The sequence below is a fragment of the Heloderma suspectum genome, chromosome 1 (assembly GCF_057233095.1).
Source record: "Heloderma suspectum isolate Gila_16-S chromosome 1, 16-S_ref, whole genome shotgun sequence".
Classification (NCBI taxonomy): domain Eukaryota; kingdom Metazoa; phylum Chordata; class Lepidosauria; order Squamata; family Helodermatidae; genus Heloderma; species Heloderma suspectum.
The window spans coordinates 111,239,807-111,261,169 of NC_139458.1; the positions used below are offsets into that span (position 1 = coordinate 111,239,807).

Sequence of the window (21,363 nt, forward strand, 5' to 3'; positions counted from 1 at the left end):
GCCACTCCCAACTTCTTGAAAGATTCCACCAACGCTGCCTCCGAAAAATTCTGCAAATTACTTGGGAAGACAGACGGACAAATGTCAGTGTACTGGAAGAAGCAAAGACCACCAGTGTTGAAACAATGATTCTCCAGCATCAACTTCACTGGATCGGCCATGTTGTTCGAATGCCTGACTATCGTCTTCCAAAGCAGCTACTCTATTCCCAACTTATGAATGGAAAATGGAATATTGGTGGACTGCAAAAGAGATTTAAAGATGTTCTTAAAGCTAATCTAAAAAAATCTAACATAAGCGTTGAGAACTGGGAAGCTCTAACCCATAAGCGTTCCAACTGGAGGTCAGCGTATATTAAAGGCACTATGGACTCTGAAGAAGCACGAGTACAGAGCAAAAAGGACAAACGAGCTCAGCGGAAGGCACATCAAGCAAACCGTCATCGTGACCGCCTTCCACCTGGAAACCTATGTCCTCACTGTGGGAGGCTGTGTACATCCAGAATTGGCCTTCACAGCCACCTGCAGACGCACTGCTAAGACTCTATCTCTGGAAGACAATCTTACTCGGCCACGAGTGATCGCCATGATTGGAGACCGCCTGGGAATCAGGCTTCCTACGTTGAGCAGGGGGTTGTTCTATCCCTTCAAATGACACTAAATTTTACCTCCTTCTATCCCCTGCTTTGGCTTTATTTTTTTAAATTAAGGCATTATCTTCAAAGAAGCGAATCTTCAAAGAATCATAGATTCTCCAGCCCGATTGCTCCACACACTTGCCCGGGCAAGCCCAGGCAAGTGTAATTTTTTTCACAGTCCCCTCCATGCTCGCAGCATGTATCCAGGCAGACAGTCCTCAGTGTCCATGGACTAACATTGATAAAAATGTCCACCGCTCATGAGATGTTAAAATTGCCCATGGACATTTTTATTGATGTTAGTCCATGGACACTGAGGACTGTCTGCCTGGATATGTGTGTGTGTTTCTTTCCGCACAGCGACCATGGATGGGACTGTGAAAACATTTACGCTTGCCTGGGCAAGTCTGCGGAGCAATCGGGCTGGAGAAGCTACAATTCTTCGAAGATAATATCTTCGATAATATTAAGATAATATTAATATTAATAATATTAAGATAATAATATTAAGATAATAAGATAATATTAATATTAATATAATATTATTAATATTAATAATATTAATAATATTAATATTAATAATAATATTAATATTAATAATATTAAGATAATATCTAAGATAATATCTTAATTTTTTTTAAAAAAAGCCAAAGCAGGGGATAGAAGGAGGTAAAACTTAGTGTCATTTGAAGGGATAGAACAACCCCCTGCTCAGTGCAGGAAGCCTGATTCCCAGGCGGTCACCCATCCAAGTACTGACCAGTGCTGACCCTGATGAGCTTCCGAGATCAGACAAGCACGCACACATCCAGCTCTCCTGGTTGGTGATTAAACTTCCAGTGCTGAGAAAGCTATGCTAGCCTATCAGTAGCAGCTGCCCCTCTTCTTCATGCCAGCTGTCAAGGGCTGGCGTGGGGAAAAGAGCCTCAGCAGACACCCCCTAGCCTCTCGCCCTGGCCTCCAGCCGGTGTGTGGGGGAGAAGAGGATAGGTGCCTCTTTCTTCCCCCCACCCCCACCTGCCACAGCGGTGGCAGCAAGGGACAAGGTGGTCATTTTCCCTGAGGCCAGGAAAACTTGCAGAAAACGACCAGCCTCTCCTGTGCCACTGCTACTGTAGCAGTGATGGGGGGAGGACGAGAGGCATTGCCTTCTTCCCCTCTTCTTGCTGAGGGAACTGGTGTCCGAGGGGGGGCGGAGTGGCAACTTCTCACCGGGCTTTGAGCCCCAACCGGATGCTTGCGCCATCCGTACACACACACAGGGATAGAGGAAGAGAGGGATGGTGGGCAGTGTTGCCACTCCTCCAATGACAGCAGCCTTCCTTGAAAGCAGGAAAACAGCATGGTGCCGGAGTGTGAACCATGCTTGCACATTTGAGGAGGTACTGGAACGGGGAAAGAGGGTGAGTGTGGATAATCACATTTTAATGCAAGTGCATTCAACCTGAGAGTGCACTAACTTCATTGCGATGGTGGGCGCAATGTAGATCCTCCTCAGCTGAGGAGAAACCAGCCATGGAGTACATATGAGGGGGTGAGCTGATAGGCATGGAAGGGGTTAAACATCCTTCTTCTCTTCCACTGATTAGCCCTCTCCTTGCTTCACATTCTCATTATCTCAGCAAACAAAGGTTTGGGCACATGACTTTGCCAAGAAAACCTCTAGTTTAGAACCTTCAAATTGCAGAATTAAAACCAGGCTTCTTTCCTATAGTCTATTCCCTATACCTACCTCCACTCTCTCTTTCAGGATGGGTGAAATGGCTGTGTGTCCAACTAAAATGAAGGAAACATACACTTAGGGTGCAATCCTATGCATGTTTAGCATGGCTGGCTGGAGAATTCTGGGAGTTGTAGGACTTTTTTCTGTCTAAACATGCATAGGATTCTGCCCTTAGTGTCATATAACAGTTTAACCTACCCTTGCTAAAGTATTGGCCCACACTAGTTGTTCTTTTGGACTATGGCCAATTTTGGCTGTATGCAAGTGCTCAGTGAGGAGTCATTATGGATAAAAATGACACCTAAAGATTAAAAAGTATATTGAAATGTGTTGTGTAGCTGACACCCCTCCCCCCCAGCATAGAGGCAAATCTCTCAATAATCATAAACAGAAAGACTGTCAAAATGGGACAGCACATTTGTTCATAGAACTGAGTTGGGAAAAATGCTGAGAACCAAGATTTGCTAGAAGGGGAACTTGATATATTTCTCAGCAGCGTCCATAAATGCCTGTCTGTATGCCTGTCAACCCACCTGCTGGCCTGTCACAAAAACATGTGCCAACCCCAAAGCCACATTGACCTTTGGTCAAAATATATACATCTGAATCAAAGCAGTTATTATGAACAGAGTTAATTGATTTCTCTTCTCAAGTTAAGGAATGATTTTATCCCGCGCCTTTACAGGGCTTCTGCTTCCAAATTTGTTGCGGGATTAAGATCGCCTCCGTTACATGTGCCTTTTACTGGGTGTGGGTGGGGTGTCTTTCTCTGCTATTCTATATGTTTCATTATACAGCCACTAGATGACACTGTGGTATAACAGAATTGCGCAAATACACAGAGTATTTAATAGCACCGTTCAGGATATACCAAACTTTCCGATAATGGTTGCAGTGGAGGCCCTAGAGGATGATGACATTGTGTGATGGACCGCAAACTACTGTGATTCACAAGTGCACAATAAAAGCCTTGTGTGAAAAGGCTCAATGTTCTGGGATTTAGAAGGAAAAGCATAGGCCTAAAGGTGGTATACATCCATCCATTATTTTCCTCAGGAATTGAAATTAGGGGAAGGGAGTTGCAGCACCATAGTTTTAAAAATACTGAACAGTGTTTCAAAATCATGATAATTTCATTTGACTTAACTTGTTTTAATTAAAGCTAGCTACATTTACTTTTTTTGTTGTAAGTTTCCACAACTCTTGCTAACAAATGTCTTGAACGCCATGTGTTAATTTTCAGTTGCTTCTTGACCAAACAGTATTTACAGTCTTCAGTTGCTGTACTTATTCCAGCCATGTTGACTTGGGGTGATTGGAGTTGTGGTCCAAAATATCTGAATGACACCAGGTTGTGGACAGCAGACATCATTCATTTGCATGATTAGGCAGAAGACAACTTCTTTTAGAACCTATAATTTATTCAGTAATAATGAGCAAGAACACTGAACTGTAGCTGTTCTGTTAGGAAGTAACCAAAGATGAATTCCTTCTTTGTTTATTTCAGGAATCATAACACCAAGATTGAGCTGAATGGACACCACTGGAATTCACTGCGAGCGCAATCCAGAGCTAGCGGTTCTAAAAGCAACCCAAAAGAATTGGAAATTCTTGTTTCCACAATGGGGCATGTCAGTGGAGCTTGCGGAAGGAAGCTCCACTGACTATCCCGATCTGGAAACAAGTGATTCTGCTTGTATCTGGGGTTGCTTTTGAACTGCTACCTTTCTGTTGCATGAGTGGTGAGTACCACTTGTGCAACAGATTGAACAGAAGTACAGGCAGTATTGGATACTGCCCAAAGGAGGCTTTTGATATTTGGTATAAGGAACATTATATACTTCCCTGTGTTGCAAAGAGGAAATTTCAACATATAAAGATTTACTTTTATTTTAAGTAGCACTCAAGGGTACAGTACAGACTTGTTACCACTCTGGTTCTTCAGCTGAGAGGTGCTTCTGGCAATGACTCCTTTGAACACAACAGACTTGTAGAACTTTCAATGGGCTCTCTTATCTTTAACCTTTAATACTGCTCTCTCTTGTCTTTTCACTTTAATTTTTAATATTGCTCCTTTTTGTCTTTTCAGAGTTTCTGTTTACATTCAGAATTGACTAGGGGTGCACGAAAGCCACTTACCTGGTCTCGTAGCTTGCTTCGCGGTGGGGGGGAGGCGCTTCGCTGCTCCCCCCGAAGTTCAGGCCGGGGGGGGAGGCTCCCGCCTCGCCCGGCCGAAATTCAGGCCGGGGGGGAGGCTTCCTGCCTCGCCCGGCCGAAATTCAGGCCGGGGAGGAGGCGCCTTGCCTCGCCCGGCCGCGAAATAAAAAGTAAAAACAAAAACAACACACCCCCGTGATAGGCGACGTGACGATTTACGTAGCCTATCACGGCTAGATCTGCAAAGTCAGCTGTGATAGGCTACGTTAATCGTCACGTAGCCTATCACGGGTGACTTTAAAAAAAAAAAAAAGCGCGTACGCAAATGGCGGCCCCCATAGGGAGCCGCCATTCGCGTTCCTTATTTGGTCGCTGTAGTCTACGTAAATCTTTACGTAGACTACGGTGAAAATAAGGGCAACGCAAATAGCGTTGCCCTTATTTTCGCTGTAGTCTACATAATCTTTACGTAGACTACAGCGACCAAATAAGGAACGTGAATGGCAGCTTCCTATGGGGGCCGCCATTAGCCGTACGCGCTTTTTTTTTCTTTAAGTCACCCGTGATAGGCTACGTGACGATTTACGTAGCCTATCACGGCTGACTTTGCAAATCTAGCCGTGATAGGCTACGTTAATCGTCACGTAGCCTATCACGGGGGCGTTTTGTTTTTTTTACTTTTATTGGAATGGTGGCGGCGGCAGCCGGTCGAAAGACCGGCTGCCGCCCCTGCCCCTGACGAAGACCTGCCGAACTGCCGCCGGGACCCGCCACCGGGAGGGACATTCGGGAAAGGTAAGTCCCATCCCGGGGGGGGGGGCGGAGAATTTCTCCCCGAAACTACTTTGGGGGGCCGAATACATTGGCACTCGGCCCCCCGAAGTTTCGGGGAGAAATTCTCCCCCATCCCTAGAATTGACACACATACTGTAGCAGTTGGGAGATGGGGGAACAGAGATACAACTTGACTAACTCAGGAACCACTCCAAAAACATATGCATTCTCCTGTCTTCACAATACTCATCTTCTAGGAATACAGAAAGTGCAGTTATGTAGCAGAATAACACATGACAGAGTTATGACCATTTCTGGCAGCAGCTCATATTGCATGTAATATTTAATTCTGCCCTAAACTCAAGTAGAACTGGAGGTAGAAAAATGCCTAATTTAACCCCCACATTGCTGAGAAAGGAAGAATTCTGAAGAGTTTTATATCCCAGGCCTCACTTCAATTGCGACTCGTTCTTATTAACTCTCATTAAGAGTGACTTCACACATGACAAAAACAATGAAAGCCATGCAGGTTGCTGCTTCACATATTACACTCAACACCTGAAACAAAGGTTCATAAGGCACTTTGTGCATCCTTTAGCACCACTGCATTGTAATGCACAAAGACTTTGCCTTACCCATAATACAGACAAGGCTATAATATGGGCAAGGCCACTACATAAACAGCTCCTTTAATCTCAGCCTATAAAGCTGTTACATTTTTTTCTTGGAACTGTACTGAAACTAACCATTCCAATATTGTAAGCAAATCCAGAATGGCGCCTGGAGCCTTACCAGGTTCTGTGGATGTACATCAAGAAGAGTATACAGATGGACGATGCTCTCTGGGCACACCAAGGGCTTGGCTTCAAAGTCCTTGTTTGATGTCTTTGCACACAACCTCTTTCACAAAGAATGTCTCCTTTGGGAGCCACATAAAATAGACATGCGGCTGGGACTGTGTCCAAGTGGCCCACAATGGAGGGGCAAGCCAGGCCAAATTGTTTCAGTGTTTCCAAAGACGAAGAAGCATTACAGACAGTTAATTAATGCATTCTCTTTTGGTCAGTCAACAATGACGAGCTTTGGCTAACATACATAACAGGAACACATCCAGGAACTGGTAAGACCTTGCCAATATTTGGCCTTTGTAAACCAATGCAGAACTGGGCCACTCAGCAGACAATTCGGGTAATTGTCCAGGTCTGCTCTTTTCTCCTGCCCATCACTGTAGCTCAATTGCCTTGACTTTGCCTTCCCCCTCCCCTACAATATCTTTCTGTTGTTAAATGGGGCAATTAATCCTGGTTTTTAATCTTTTTGACCCAACACTATAAAGCAGGGGAGGGCAGAAGATAGATCACTAGATGTTTGGGACTTCAACTCCCAGAATCCCCTGCAGCATGGCTAATGGTCAGGAATGCTGGGAGTTTATTTATTTAATTTATTTATTTGATTTATTAGCCATCCATCTGGCCAGCTATCCGGCCTCTCTAGGTGCTGTACAATACTAATCAACTGAACAAACAAACCAACACACACACTGCTCTAAAAAACCCTAACCCACCCCAAATGCCCACCTGCCTGAACAGCCAGGTTTTTGAAGTCCAAAAGATCTGGAGATCTACTTTCTGCCCACTCCTGCTATAAAGTTAGCAATGAACGAAGTGCTGCAGTAATGTATGTTCAATGTCCCACAATCCGCAGTCTGACTGCTGCATACTTCTCTTCATGAACCCCTTTGCAGGTGTAGGTGGGAGAAGAACCATCAGAATGCTGAAGGGGAAGAGAAGTTAAAAGCCTGTCTTTCACCTTTGAGAGTGCCTCCTAATGGGCCCCTTCCCATAAGAACAGTCTAGCACACATTTCCCCTGCTTAAAAGGAGGCATTGGTGTCTTCGTGATATGAGAAGCTTTCATTGCCATCTGGAAACATAACTAAGCAGCAACTGTGGATATCTCATTAACATACAATTATGTTAGGGTAAGAAAGCCAGCTGAGAAGAGGACTTTAGGACTGGGGAGACCTGGGTTCAAATTCCTACACAACCATGACACTCACTGGGTGGCATTGGCCCAGGTCTGGCCCAAGATATTTTGTTGCCTGAGGCAAAGAACAAGATGGTGCTCCCTCCCATTCCATGACTGGACTGGCAGATGCATCTGTCCAACACTGATGATTAGACAGCATCTTCCACTAACTGCCCCAGAAGGCTAACTTGGGGGGGGGGAGAGCAGACTGCATGGCACAGAGGTGTCCCATCCAATATCTTACTGCCGTGTCACAACATCTGCCACCTGTGGCTACTGCTTCACCCTGCCTAATGGTAGGGCTGAGCCTGCATTGGCTCAGTCACTGCCTCTCAGCCTAATCTAATACACAGGGTTGTTGTGATAATAAAATGGAGTGGAACCTTGTATGCCACCCGGAGCCCCGCAGTAAAAAAAAAGTAAGGTAATTTCTTTTAATGTAAAAAATGAATATATAAATTATAGGCATTTTTATATCCATATTTCCATATACATCTCACCCACTTGGTGGGAATTATCACTAGTATTTAATAATATTATTCCTGTAATAAAAATATTAATGTATAACAACAACATTGTTCTGCTTTGTTATTAGATGTCAGTTGAGGCAGGTCTTTGGAGAGGCTAGTACAGTCTTTGGAGAGACTGAACTTCAGTATACGAATTATACAATTTAGATTCACAGGAAGCTGATAGATATTTCCTGCTCAAACCTGTATGTACTACAACATGAGTAAAGAGAGGTGGATGTAGGGGTACCCTCTTTCTACCATCCCAGTCCTCCGCTTTACCCTAGGACAACCCAATGCAGCTTTTCCCCCCATGAAGACAAACCCAATACTGTAAAGTACAGGTGCACAACCATTTAGGCCCTGAAGGCCTCTTTTGTGTCTGCCAAGGTGCCAGAGGCCATGGCCATGTACACACACACACACACACACACACACACACATTCCCATTCTCACGCACTCATTTACACACTCACAGACACAGTCAGACTCATATACACTTGTTCATATTGTCCCCACACTCCCACCCATGTACTATACACAAAGACACACACCTCGCACCCAGCACGCTGCTTTAAAGAAGCCCTTTCTTCAGAAGCAGCAACATGATCTCGGCTCAGCCCCAATTGTGGGCCCCTTTAATTTATGCTAGGGTTGGAGAAAGAAACATTTCAGCCTTCACGCTACTCACTTGCCTGTTATGGCCTCATGGGTTGTTCCTTTCTTGCCTCTTGTATGGAGGCTTACAGTTCTCCATAGAATGCTTAAGTAATACATAACTGGTACCTGACAAACTTTTCTCACTTGTTTCTCATCTTTCCAGTCCTGTTCTGCACCACCCTGTCACTGGTTTCCAGGTCTTTTTGCTTTAGTTGTCTTTCTCCACCATTTTCTCTGCTTAGCAGGTCAGTGATCCCCTCCCTACTCCTTTGCTTCTTCTGGCTGTTTGCCCTTCATTGTCTTATTTTTCCTGCTTCTTTGCTGGGTGTTTTCTTTATTGTTTGTCAGCTTTTTGAAGGACAGGAATTTTGTGTGGGAGCAAGAGAAAGAGCTTTCTAGCCATAAAGCTTTCCAGCTGGGTGCCAACAGACTGAAGCCTGGCTTATTGTACCCTGTGGGTACAGGGGAGAAAAGCGAGGGTGCACTGAATGAAAGCCCTCCCAAATCCTCAACAGACTGATCCTCCATGAATTCATCTAACCCCTTTTTTAATTAGAACAAAACCGGTGATGGATACGCTGCTTATGCTCTGTTTGCGATCAGAGGCATCTGCCTGGCTAAACAGAATACTGGACTTGATGGACCTTGGTGTGATCCACCAAGGGAATCCTTATGATCTTGTTTTCACATTTACCAAGATGAGGCTCTTTGACAAAATAATATAGGAAGTAGATAGTAGTACATTTGTAGGCCTTGCTTCGATCATATATCTCTTGCTTCATGGAATTTGCTCACTCTGAGGAGTGGTTTGAGGATGTCTTCTGAACTAGGCAGACATTTCTGACTGAAAAATTAAGCACAACTGGTTCATCATTGGTCATGTAAATCTTTAGAAATTCCAAATTACCCTGCAGTTTAGTTAGATTCGCTTTTCTCATTTCCTCATCTCAAAGAATCATTTTGTACTTGGTTCAAGGCAAACGCAGGAGACAGGTGAACTATCGGTCCCCAAACCCTCTCTCCTGCTCCCCTTCCCCCACAGCTCTCCTCCATTTCTCCTCTCCTGGTTTCCTGGGAAACATCTGTTTTGTCTGCCTTTCTAGGGCTGGAGGGGCAAGAGGCCCTTTCTCACCACTCTCAAAGGCTGGAGGAATGAGATTCTGATGCCTGATTCACTTTTTTGAACTGGTTTCTGGATTTTGCATTCAGTTATGGTTCAAGTCTAGGTCAGGTTCAAGGCAGCTGAGAGATTTTAGGTTCAGCTTCATAGGTAGAAGGGCCCCCACTCTGAACCAGTTCTGAGATCTGCTTCAAGTTCAGGTCACCCCCTTTTTCCAAACACCACTTAGATCCCAGCCAAGTAAATTGGATTGTTTTGCCTTTTATATTGTAAAAGATGCAGCGGAGAAAAACAAAGGAAATTTCTAATTATCACAAATTACAGCTCTCAGCTGGCCTAAGAACTGCACCAGATGAATCAGTATTATCTATAAACATAGCTCCTTTGCTAAAACACAATTATTTGAGGTGGCATTCTATATGCTGCTGACTTTTGGATTATAAACAATAAGATTTAAAATGAGGACTTTTAGTGGACTAAGGTTTAAAAATATGGACTTTTTAGAATTATATACTTTTTTTAATTATAAAGAATTAAAGAATCCTTTCTGCATAAAAGAGCTCTTTTCATTAGGGATGTACGAATCCCTTACCTGGCTCCGCGCAGGGGCATCCGTGGTGGGGGGGAGGCGCTCCGTCCCTCCCCCCGGAATCCTCAACGGGGGGGGAGGCACTCTGTCCCTCCCCCCAGAATCCTGCCCGGCTGGCTCTGCTCCGCGGCCAAGCCGCAGAGCCGCTAGCCGGCTCCAGTCGCCCGCAGGCGGACAACCGGCCGCTGGGCAGCCCTGCAGGGACGCAAATGGCGGCTGTCATAGCCACCGCCATTTGCGTCCCTGTATTGAGCCATGATGGGCTATGTAAATATTTACGTAGCCTATCACGGCAGGGGGAAAAACTCCAGTGTACGCAAATGGCGGTAGCTGCCGCCATTTGCGTATGCTGGGGGTTTTTCCCCCCCGCCGTGATAGGCTACGTAAATACTTATGTAGCCTATGACGGCCTCCGCAGGGATGCAAATGGCATCCCTGCGTTAGCCGTGATAGGCTACGTAAGTATTTATGTAGCCTATCACGGCTATTGAGACGAGGAAGCGAATGGCGGTCGCAGGACGCCCGCCATTCGCAAAGCAGCGTGGATGGGAGCAGGTAAGTGCTCCATTTCGCGTGCCTTTCGTGGGGTGGAGGCAGCGGGGACTTTGTCCCGCATGCCTTTCGTGGGGCGGGGGGGCGGGAGCTTCGTTCCGCGATGGATTTTGGGGGGCCGAATGCACTGGCATTCGGCCTCACCGAGATCTGTTGAGGAATTCTCTGACATCCCTACTTTTCATATTCTTCAGTCAATAATAACCCATCCTGTTAAAAAGGATCAGCTTTTGGGATGGGAGAACCAGGGATGTTCGATCTCACCACGATTCTCCAAAGTCCGCTTCAAAGCTCAGTTTGCATCACTCCATTTTCATTTGCAACCTGCTCTGGCTGGTTAGCCATCTTTTCCTTCAAACGGGAAAAGTGCACATTTCTGTACATAGTTTTTCAAAAGTGTCCATTTCCTCCCCATTGACTAAAGCATTTTTTTAACTGCATTTAAAAACAAAACAAAGAATATATTTTGTGCGTGACTACAAGTTGGGAACGTGAGAAGCTTCCCCCCCCCAAATGCACTCCCATTCGCAGTCAGGGTTGCAAATGCGGCGAGTTCTGATAATTTGCAAACTAGAATGAAATTCTCATTCATCCCTACTTATCACCTGTTTTCCAGTGCAGATAATGGGAAAGCCTTAGCTTTAAAAGGTTATGTCTTTAATACTGCCATGGGATGGCAGTAGCATACTATCTCACATTAGTAGGCTTTCTAAAAATATCTAGTATCTCACTGGCTTTTACTGTAGCAAAACAAGAGAAGCAAGAACTGTATTTCCACAAAACATTTTAATTTTTGAAACATATACACATACACATTGTGATCTACCACCTTCAAGCAATTAATTATGGCTAGTGTAGGGGGAAAAATAGGTCCTCCAACCTCTGCATCACAGATATCCTTTTACCCAATTCACCCTTTTGCCTACTGTGATGCAAGACTGGATTCCCCAGTGACAACAACAATAGAAGAAACCCGTGGGCAAACACACAAGAGGTAGGAATATTATTCCTTTGTGAAACAATGGTTATGGTGCATTTGGATTTCTAGAATGCTTTTACAAACCTTTGAGAAAGTGGGCTCTGGTCCATTTAAGTTTACACCACAATACGTTTGTTGGTCTTTACGGTGCTTCTACACTGTATTATTTTTGCTAGAAAATTTTAGAGAACGTTTACAAACATAAGAACATAAGAAGAACCATGATGGAGCAGACAAAGGGTCCTTTTTCTCCAGCATTCTGTTCACATGGTGGCCAACTAGCTGCCTGTGGAAAACTCACAAGTAGAACATGAGTGCAATACCACCTCCCCACCCATGTTCCCCAGCAACTGGTGTATAGGTATACTGCCTTTGATACTTGAGGTAGCATTTAGCCATCAAAACTAGTAACCATTGATAGCCTAATCCTCCACAAATCCTCCAAAGTTCATCATTTATGAAAATTTCAAAAAGTTCAAAATTTATGAAAACTCCAAGTGGCCAGGAACTAGAGAAGAACCCTGAATAGGTTGTTTTAGGGATTGGCAATTTCATACAGGTATTTTCACAACTGAGAGTTCAATAGTGGTATATTATGACAGTCTGTTTTAAGGACAGTTTGTACATTTTAGTAAAAACAGTAGTTGCAGCCAGTAACTTGTGTTGATTTCAAAAAATGTCTTCTATGTATTAATACATTTTGTTGCTAGTAATATTTCATGTAAAGTCTTCCAAGTTTTGATCAGTTTGGCAGAACCTGGTATTGTTTCCACAGGGCTGGCCCTACCATTGGGCAGAGCGAGGCAGCTGCCTCAAGTGCAGATGCTGGGGGCTGTAGAATGTTGGATGACAGAGCTGTGTGTGCCACACAACCTACCCTGTGCACCCTAAACTACTCTGCAGCTCTCAGGTGCAGTAGATGATGCTGTTCCATCACTACTGTTGAAATAAAATTCAAATACTAGTCTGGATACCTTATGTACATGGAATGGGGTGGGGGTGGGGGGCACCATCTCATCCTTTGCCTCAGGCAGCAAAATATATTGGGCCAGCGCTGTGTTTCCACACCTAACATAGCATGGGAGCAGACTCATGTTTTTAAATTATTTCCCAGTGAAGAATTTTCAGTAATGCAGCAGTGATTGGGTTGTGCCGTCACTTACTGCACTGTTGTTCATAAATGTATATGGGTTCCAACTTTCTCCCCATCCCCACCTTCAACTGTATGACAGGTATTTAATCATAACAGTGAACTGCCAAATGCTGAAATAGCCAAAACCTTAAAAAAAACACCTCTCCAAATAAATTTGTTTGGAAGCTGCTGTTACAAATCCAGTGACTTCAACAAGTGAATTCAATATTGCATATTCATTGGGTTTGGCTTCTTATAGTTACTTATTCAAATCACTATTTTTAAAAATTAAAATAAAAGAATCAACCACAGCCATGACAATAACTCATGGTATGTGCCCCAACAATTCAGGTTGGTAAAAAAGTGGTTTGTGGCAGACATGGACAAATAAGGAGATTTTTACTTTGGATCAACTGGTGGGTTTTTGTCATTTTTTATCCTGCAAACCAAATATGACTTACCAGCTATGGCTGTATGGCAATACTTGCAATTGCAGCATTTGTTAATATCTGGGTTTGGTCGAAACACTTTTACAGCATCAGAGTCTCCATCATTACTGGAAGTACTTATTCAGGCTGGCCAGGCAAAGCGACCCATCATCCATATCTATAAATACTTGTGATTGGTGAATAAATATGATATACAGGGTTTTAAGCAGGAATGGAATAGGGAATTGGATAGCCCCATTCTCCCTAATCTGTGGATCACTGCTTTGGCATCTACACCTATTGCATCTATGGATCTTAGGCTGTGTCTTATTCAGCAAAAACCTTTGTTTTGTGCCTGTTGGACACCACAATGTCTCTTTAATGAGGGATTAGAGAAAAGAGAGCTTCTTTCAGAAAACAGAAGTCTTGCCCAACTGAGGAAAACAAAAGGAAGCACAAGCTTGCACTAAGGCGATGCAAACAGATTAAAGAGATACAAAAAAGCATTTTGAAGAGCATACTGCTGACAATATCAGGGCCAACAGTAAATAATTCTTTAAATATATCAGAAGCAGAAAACCAGCTAGGGAGGCAGTTGGACTATTGGATGACAATGGAGTTAAAGGAGTAGTGAAGGAGGATTGCAGAGAAGCTGAATGAATTCTTTTTACCTGTTTTCACTGCAGAAGATAGAGAACAGATACCTGTGTCTAACTGGTGTTTTCAGAAAGGGAGTCTGAGGAACTGAGGCAAATAGTGGTGACAAAAGATGAAGTTCTCAATCTTGATCAATTGAAAGCAAATAAATCATTGGGCCCAGATGGTATCCATCATAGAATCTTCTCAAAAAGTCAAATATGAAACTGCTGATCTTCTAACCAAAATATGCAACATGTCCCTAAGATCAGCCTCTGTACCAGAGGACTGGAAGATGGACAATGTAACACCAATTTTCAAAAAGGGATCCAGGGAGGATCCGGGAAATTACAGGCTAGTTAGCTTAATGTCTTCTGGGTAAATTGGTTGAAGGCATTATTAAAGGTAAAATTAGCAAGCATATAGAATGACAAGCCCTGCTGAAAAAGAACTACACAGCTTCCGCACAGGTAAGTCCTGTCTCACTAACTTTTTAGAGTTCTTTGAGAGTGTCAATAAACATGTAGACAGGGGTGATCCGGTAGACATTGTTTACTTGGACTTTCCAAAGGCTTTTGACAGAGTCCTTCACCAAAAACTCCTGAACAGACTTAGCAGTCATGGAATAAGAGGACAGATCCTTTTATGGATCAATAACTGGTTAAAGAACAGAAAGCAGAGAGCAGGAATAAATGGTAAATTCTCCCAATGGAGGGAAGTAAATAGTGGGGTCCCACAGGGATCTGTATTAGAACCGATGCTTTTCAACCAATGCTTTTCATAAATGATCTGGAATTAGGAGTGAGCAGTGAAGTGGTCAAGTTTGCAGATGACACCAAATTATTTAGGGTGGTTAAAACAAAAAGGAACTGTGAAGAGCTCCAAAAGGATTTCTCCAAACTGGGAGAATGGGCATCAAAATGGCAAATGCAGTTCAATGAAAGCAAGTGTAAAGTGATGCACATTGAGTCAAAAAATCCCAACTTCAGGTATAATCTGATAGGATCTGAGCTAGCAGTGACCACCCAAGAAAATGATCTTGGGGTTGTGGTAGACAGCTTGATGAAAATGTCAGCCCAGTGTGCAGCTGCTGTAAAAAAGTCAAACTCCATGTTAGGCATAATTAGAAAAGGAATTGAGAATAAAACTGACAATATCATACTGCCTTTATACAAGTCTATGGTGCAACCACACTTAGAATACTGTGTACAATTCTGGTCACCACACCTAAAAATGGTATTGTAGAGCTGGAAAAAGTGCAGAAAAGGGCAAATAAAATGCTCAAGGGGCTGGAGCATCTTCCCATATGAGATAAGGTTACAACAGCTGGGATTGTACAGAATTATGCCTGGTGTGGAGAATGTGATAGGGAGACATTTTTCTCCCTCTCTCAAAATACTAGAACCAGGGATCATCCCATGAAGCTGATTGGTGGAAGATTCAGGACAGATAAAAGTACTTCTTCACACAGCGCATAGTTGAACTATGGAATTCGCTACCACAGTGTGTAGTGATGGCCACCAATTTGGATGGCTTTAAAAGTGGATTAGACAAATTCCCCGAGGAAAGAGCTATCAATGGCTACTAGTCTTGATGGCTAGTGCTACCTCCTGTACCAGAGGCAGTGAGCCTATGTACACCAGTCGCTGGGGAACGTGGGTGGAAGGATGCTGTTGCGCTCATGTCCTGCTTGTGGATTCCTGGTCAACAGTTGGTTGGCCGTTCTGTGAACAGAATGCTGGAGTAGATGGACCCTTGGTCTGATGCAGCATGGCTCTTATGTTCTTATGCTTATTTTGGGGAGGAGGTTATTATATGGATAAATTTTGTACTGAAACAGTCTTTAATATTTGCTGATGTACATGCTCTTTTAAATTATTTACCTACTTCATGGAAATTAATGAATGGTCAGTATAAATGGATTCTCCATGCCCCCTTGACAGCTAAAAAAACTGAAATTACAACACTGGAAGGATAAACGCTCACCTCCTATAACACAATTGACTGAGGACCTTTCAATATTTGAATGGGTGGCATATAGTCACTATCTTCAAATTGATACTTATTTGGATATCTGGCCTGCATTTGTTGAAGCCTATGTGTAATTGCTTGCTAGTAAGTTGTATTTTCAGATATATGTTGTTCATATGTATTCATTGCTTTGGATATACACAAATTTATGCATGCATATTAAAAAAATTAGACAGCATAGTAAGAAGCAGAGACATCACCTTGCCGACAAAGATTGGTATAATCAAAGCTACGGTTTTCCCAGTAGCAATGTATGGCTGTGAGAGCTGGACTATAAGGAAGGCTGAGTGCCGAAGAATTGATGCCTTCGAACTGTGGTGCTGGAGAAGACTCTTACGAGTCCCCTGGACTGCAAGGAGGTCAAATCAGTCTATCCTAAAGGAAATCAACCCTGAGTGCTCATTGGAAGGACAGATACTGAAGCTGAAGCTGAAATATTTTGGCCACCTAATGCGAAGAGAAAAGTCACTGGAAAAGACCCTGATGCTGGGAAAGATTGAAGGCAAAAGGAGAAGGGGACGGCAGAGGATGAGATGGCTAGATAGCATCACCGATGCAATGAATATGAACTTGAGCACGCTCCGGGAGAGAGCGCAGGACAGGAAGGCCTGGCGTGCTATGGTCCATGGGGTCACGAAGAGTCGGACACGACTGAACGACTGAACACAAACAATTAAAAAAATTAAAAAAGATGTGCTCCCGAAGAGTCTTTCCTTATTTCAATCTAAAGTTTATCACCACAGTGTCTGTTAATGCAGTTAATTTTAACTGAATTTAAATAATTTTATTCACAGTGAAAGATGCTAATGTAATTAACCAAGCCTGGCTTTCAGTCTACTGACTGAATAGTGCCCAGTAGCTAGAATGATTATAACTTTAATCTAAAGATGTTAATATTAGTATGAATTCAAGAAAAAAAATCAAAATATAATAATCCAGGGAAAGTTGTATATATTTTATTTAACCGATACATTTAGCTTTAAAAAAAAAGAGTCCAAGTATCAAGTGACTCATTATCATAACTAAATTCATTGCTTATGTCTGTGGCTGGCATAAAATGTCTCCCCTCACATATAATTCATTTATTTATTTATGACTTTTGTATACTGTCCCATAACCTGAAGTTTTCTGGGAGTCTTACAATAAATAAACATAAAAACAATGTAAATACAAAATATAGCATATTATTATAAAATCCAAAGCAACATAAAATACAAGAAACAAAACTGAAAGAAACCCCAAAATTAAAAACACAGATTTTAAAACTCAGCAGTCCAAACTACATGAATTATTTAAAAGGCCTGGGTAGACAGAAATATATTCACCTAATGCTGAAGAAACCACAAGGCAGGTGCTAGGCAAACTGCTCTAGGAAGGCTGTTTCATACCTGGAGTGCCACTGCTGAAAAGGTCCTCTCCCTGGCAGTTACCTGCAACACTTCATTTGGCAAGGGAATTTTGAATAGGGCCTCTAAAGAATATCTTAAGGTTTGGGCAGCTACATAGAATCATAGAATTATAGGGTTGGAAGGGGCCTACAAGACCATCGAGTCGAACCCCCTGCTCAGTGCAGGAAGCCTGATTCCCAGGCAGTCTCCCATCCAAGTACTAACCAGGGCTGACCCTGCTTAGCTTCCAAGATCAGATGAGATCGGGCACATCCAACCCTTATGAGAGAAGGCAGCCTTTTAGATAACTTGTTGCCAAGCCATTAATGCTTGGGAACTTGTTCCCAATAATCTTAGATCCTTTGGAAATATACTCTTTAACCCTGCTCAGGCATTTTAAAATCCTAAGTATAGAGGGGACACAGTGATGTGTGCATTGCATCGGCCCTATTATCTCTACTCCCAACCTTCCTGGGCTGAACTGGAAGGTCAGAAGAGAGGTTGTGATCACATTTGGCTGAAAGCAGTTTCAGGCCTGCATGTGATCAGGAGCCCTGCACAATCAGGGTTGCCTGGGCCTGCTTTCCTGGATCAGGTTTCATTGGAGGAGTGGTGGTGGTGGTGGGAACGCCAACGGGATATGTTTTATCCCAGTACATTAACAATGGTGGATACAAAAAAGCACCCCAATGGGAAAAATCAATAGATTTCTTGAGGTATTTTTTTGTCCCAAGTTCTTTTTGTATTCCAAAAAGAAAACTCTTTGTGTGGGCGCTTCAGCCTGTTTCCCTGGATCCACATTGGCTAAGCTGGCTAGTGCTGATGGGAGTTATAGGCCAAAACATCTGGAGGGCCTCAAATTGACCACCCCTGTCCTAGGTGGACTATGCTGCAAGTCTGCTTTTGTGTAAATTCTGCAATTAAAGTGCATCAAGGGAGGAATTTCAACCCCAAGGTTATGGAGTATTACATTCCCATTTGCAGACCCTCTAATGGGTAGATTCAGAACAACTCTGTTCTCCCATTTTGTAAGCATTCTGTGGTGAGATCCACATGTAATTTTATGTATTATATGTGAATCCTGCCACCCCAAGGAGCTCCATAGGTGAATGCGAATTTGAACCCAGATTTCCTTAGTCCAAGACCAACACCCAATCAACTATACCATATTAACTCTCATAAAAGTGTCAGACTAGCCATGAAGTTCACGGGGTAAGCTTAGGCCAGTCACTGTCTCTTAGCTCAAGGGTAGGCAGTCTTTTTGGGCCTGTGGGCACATTTGGCAATTTGACTAACTGTCCTGGGCACCACTACAAAATGGCTGCCACAGGAGATGTTGCTAGTCACAAAGAACAAGTAATCTGATCAAAAGACTGAATTCAAGGCAGAGGTGGGGGCTGAGTCCCATTACACTATACAACCCCTTTGAACCTAACGTACCTCACAGGGTTATTGGGAAGATAAAATGTGTGTGGCAGGTAGGACAATGTATGCCATCTTGAACTTCTTGGAGGAGTAGTGGTATATAAATGAGAGCTAGTGTGGTGTAGTAGTTAAAGTGTTGGATTGGGGAGACCCAGGTTCAAGTTCCCACTCAGCCATGAAGCTCATTGGGTGACTTTGGGCCAGTCACTGACTCTCAACCTAAGCTACTTCAGAAGTTTGTGATGATAAAATGGAGAGGAGGAGGATCATGTATGCCACCTTGGGCCCCTTGGATGAAAAGGTGGCATCTAAATGTAGCAAATACATAAGGAGCGCTAAATAATAATTGGCTATTTCATGTTCTATATATGCAGTCTGTACTATTGTAAGTTATTGATATGACAGAATCACACTTAAATGGTACAGACATCTGTCATGGTTAGTTATCATCTCCAAGTTGGGCAAAGAACTGTCCTTTGTCTGTGCTTTTTCAGCTAATTGCATTCCAGCGAGGAAAGGCAGCCAGCCTGCATTCCAAAAGGACTGTGAAGTTGTGTCAAACCTTTAACAGCCCAGTTACACAACATAATTTATTGGTTTTCATTCATAGGGTAATCCTGAAAGCCATGATTGTGAACCTGAATGTGGTGTGGGTGGCTACGCATGAGGGAAATAAAGATATGCCAAGACACTGGGATCAGATCTGTTCCTGTGTGTCTGAGTTGTAGGTTGTGATAAGCATGCATCTTACTGAGTCAGAATTTTAGTCATGGAAGTTTTTTCAGGAAAGACTAATGAATAAAAATTGTAATATGGGACAGGCGCCCAGATTTCCCTCAACCGTCACCAGCAGGAGCCATTCCACCAATGGGGGGGGGGGAGCTTAAATCCTCCTATCCCAGAGCACCACATTCTAATTCAAATTGGGGGCATGTGCACTTACAAAGCTTTAATGAATGTTTAGTTTGGCGTTTACTGTACCAAAGTCATACAGAAATCTGTCAAACCAAGCAGCATAGTTTGAAATGTCATCTTTCCAATGTTGAAGTTAAAATTCCTGTTGTTTAAGAAACTAAAACAAAACTTAGCTTGGCAATGTCTTGAATATATAGAACATTGTAAATGTCTGGAGGAGGTGGGACACCCAGGTTGTTACACTGCTAGTACAAAAGCACTAAAGACACACATTGCAGCTCATAAGATACTTCAAGGAACTGCCTTCCATTTGCAATGCTGCCACCTTATTTCTCCATGTATATAAAAAACCATAGCAGTGCTTGAATGTACTGTACTTTGAATCAAAATGGAATATCATGCCATTGCTAGGAACTGCAGTACTTCGAGATAAGAAGGTGTGCTGAACAGAAGATTAGCGCATTGCCACTGTTAAGAACATGAATAGAATTGGGTCACAACAATTCTTTTATACTAGTGAAGTGTTCTGGAGCAGTTTCTCTTGGAACAGACGTCATTTTACAAAACTTTTACAAAAATAAAATGTATTTGCTCTTAAAATAAATAACTCCACCCTTCCTGAATTCCTATCTCTAGAAAACTTTATCAACTAACTCTGTTTTCTTCTACCTAACTCAAGTTCCTCCCATGAAATCCTTCCCCCTCTTTTCCCCTCTTACATCATGAGGCTGTAACAGCAGCAGTGAAATGCTGCAGGATCTTTGCTCTGAAAGTCCAGTTTTCTGTGCAACCATCTGTGCTATAAATATTAATACCAAAACAAAAGCCATATACATGCGAAGCTGCATATCCCTTCTCCCCTGCTAGAGAAAAAGCAGCATGGAAAGATGATTTTAAGCAGAACAACTACCAGAGTGGAAAGGATTAACAAGCCATTCTCCTGTGTAGGATTTCCTCTTCAGATTGCAACTCCTGCAGCTACCTTTTCTCTGTGTATACATATATAGACAGGGGGGAATTTCATGTGACCGACCACCACCTGTACTTTGGCCTTTAAAATGATAAACATTCAAAACCATAATAACACAAGATTTCATACAACCGCAAGTTTCAGACTTTGGCAGAGTAAGATGGAACACCATCTCTGGTAAATGTTATTCTTTTTCTCCCTGCACCGACTGACTGACTGACTTTATTTATTGTTATTAACAGTGTACTAGATTTTTTTCCCCGTTTTGCAATACAATACAAACAGTAAACACTTTCCCCATCCTGTCCACCTCATCCCGATTTCTTCCCCTTTAAGTTTTCCCCTCCCACTTAATATCCTGTATTTAAAGAGTAAAGCTTTCATGTATATAAGTAAAATAATTAAGCAAAAAATGGATAAATAAATAGCTACGTGGAAGAAAGAAAAAATAAAAATAAAATAAAAGGGTTTAGTGTGATGCACGTCTCTTTGTGGGCCTGCACACTGGTTTCACCTTGGAGCACAAAACCAGTCTTCAAACTTGATCTGAATGCACATTTGTCTTTTGATTACACACTAGTTATTTCAGGCTGGCCGACATAACAAGGCTGGGGCGGTTGCTAAGCTCTGGGGTGTTTTCACAGCATTTTTGGTAGTAGTTACAGATACTGACATAATATTAGCAGTGTGTTTCTGATTAGCTAGGTGCCT

The 21,363-nt window shown here is 42.8% G+C and overlaps 1 protein-coding gene across 2 annotated transcripts in view; it reads right to left on the reverse strand.

Moving 5' to 3' along the window:
• OVCH2 (ovochymase 2) overlaps positions 1–8,754 on the reverse strand; it is a 69,695-nt gene extending 60,941 nt beyond the window's left edge. The window contains exon 1 of one of the 2 annotated variants that reach the window (XM_084828248.1): positions 8,614–8,727. The gene's annotated coding sequence lies outside the window, so the exon portion shown is untranslated. Of the gene's footprint in view, positions 1–8,613 lie in introns of both variants that reach the window. The other variant, XM_084828240.1, reaches the window with a different exon arrangement.
• Positions 8,755–21,363: the final 12,609 nt, after the last annotated feature.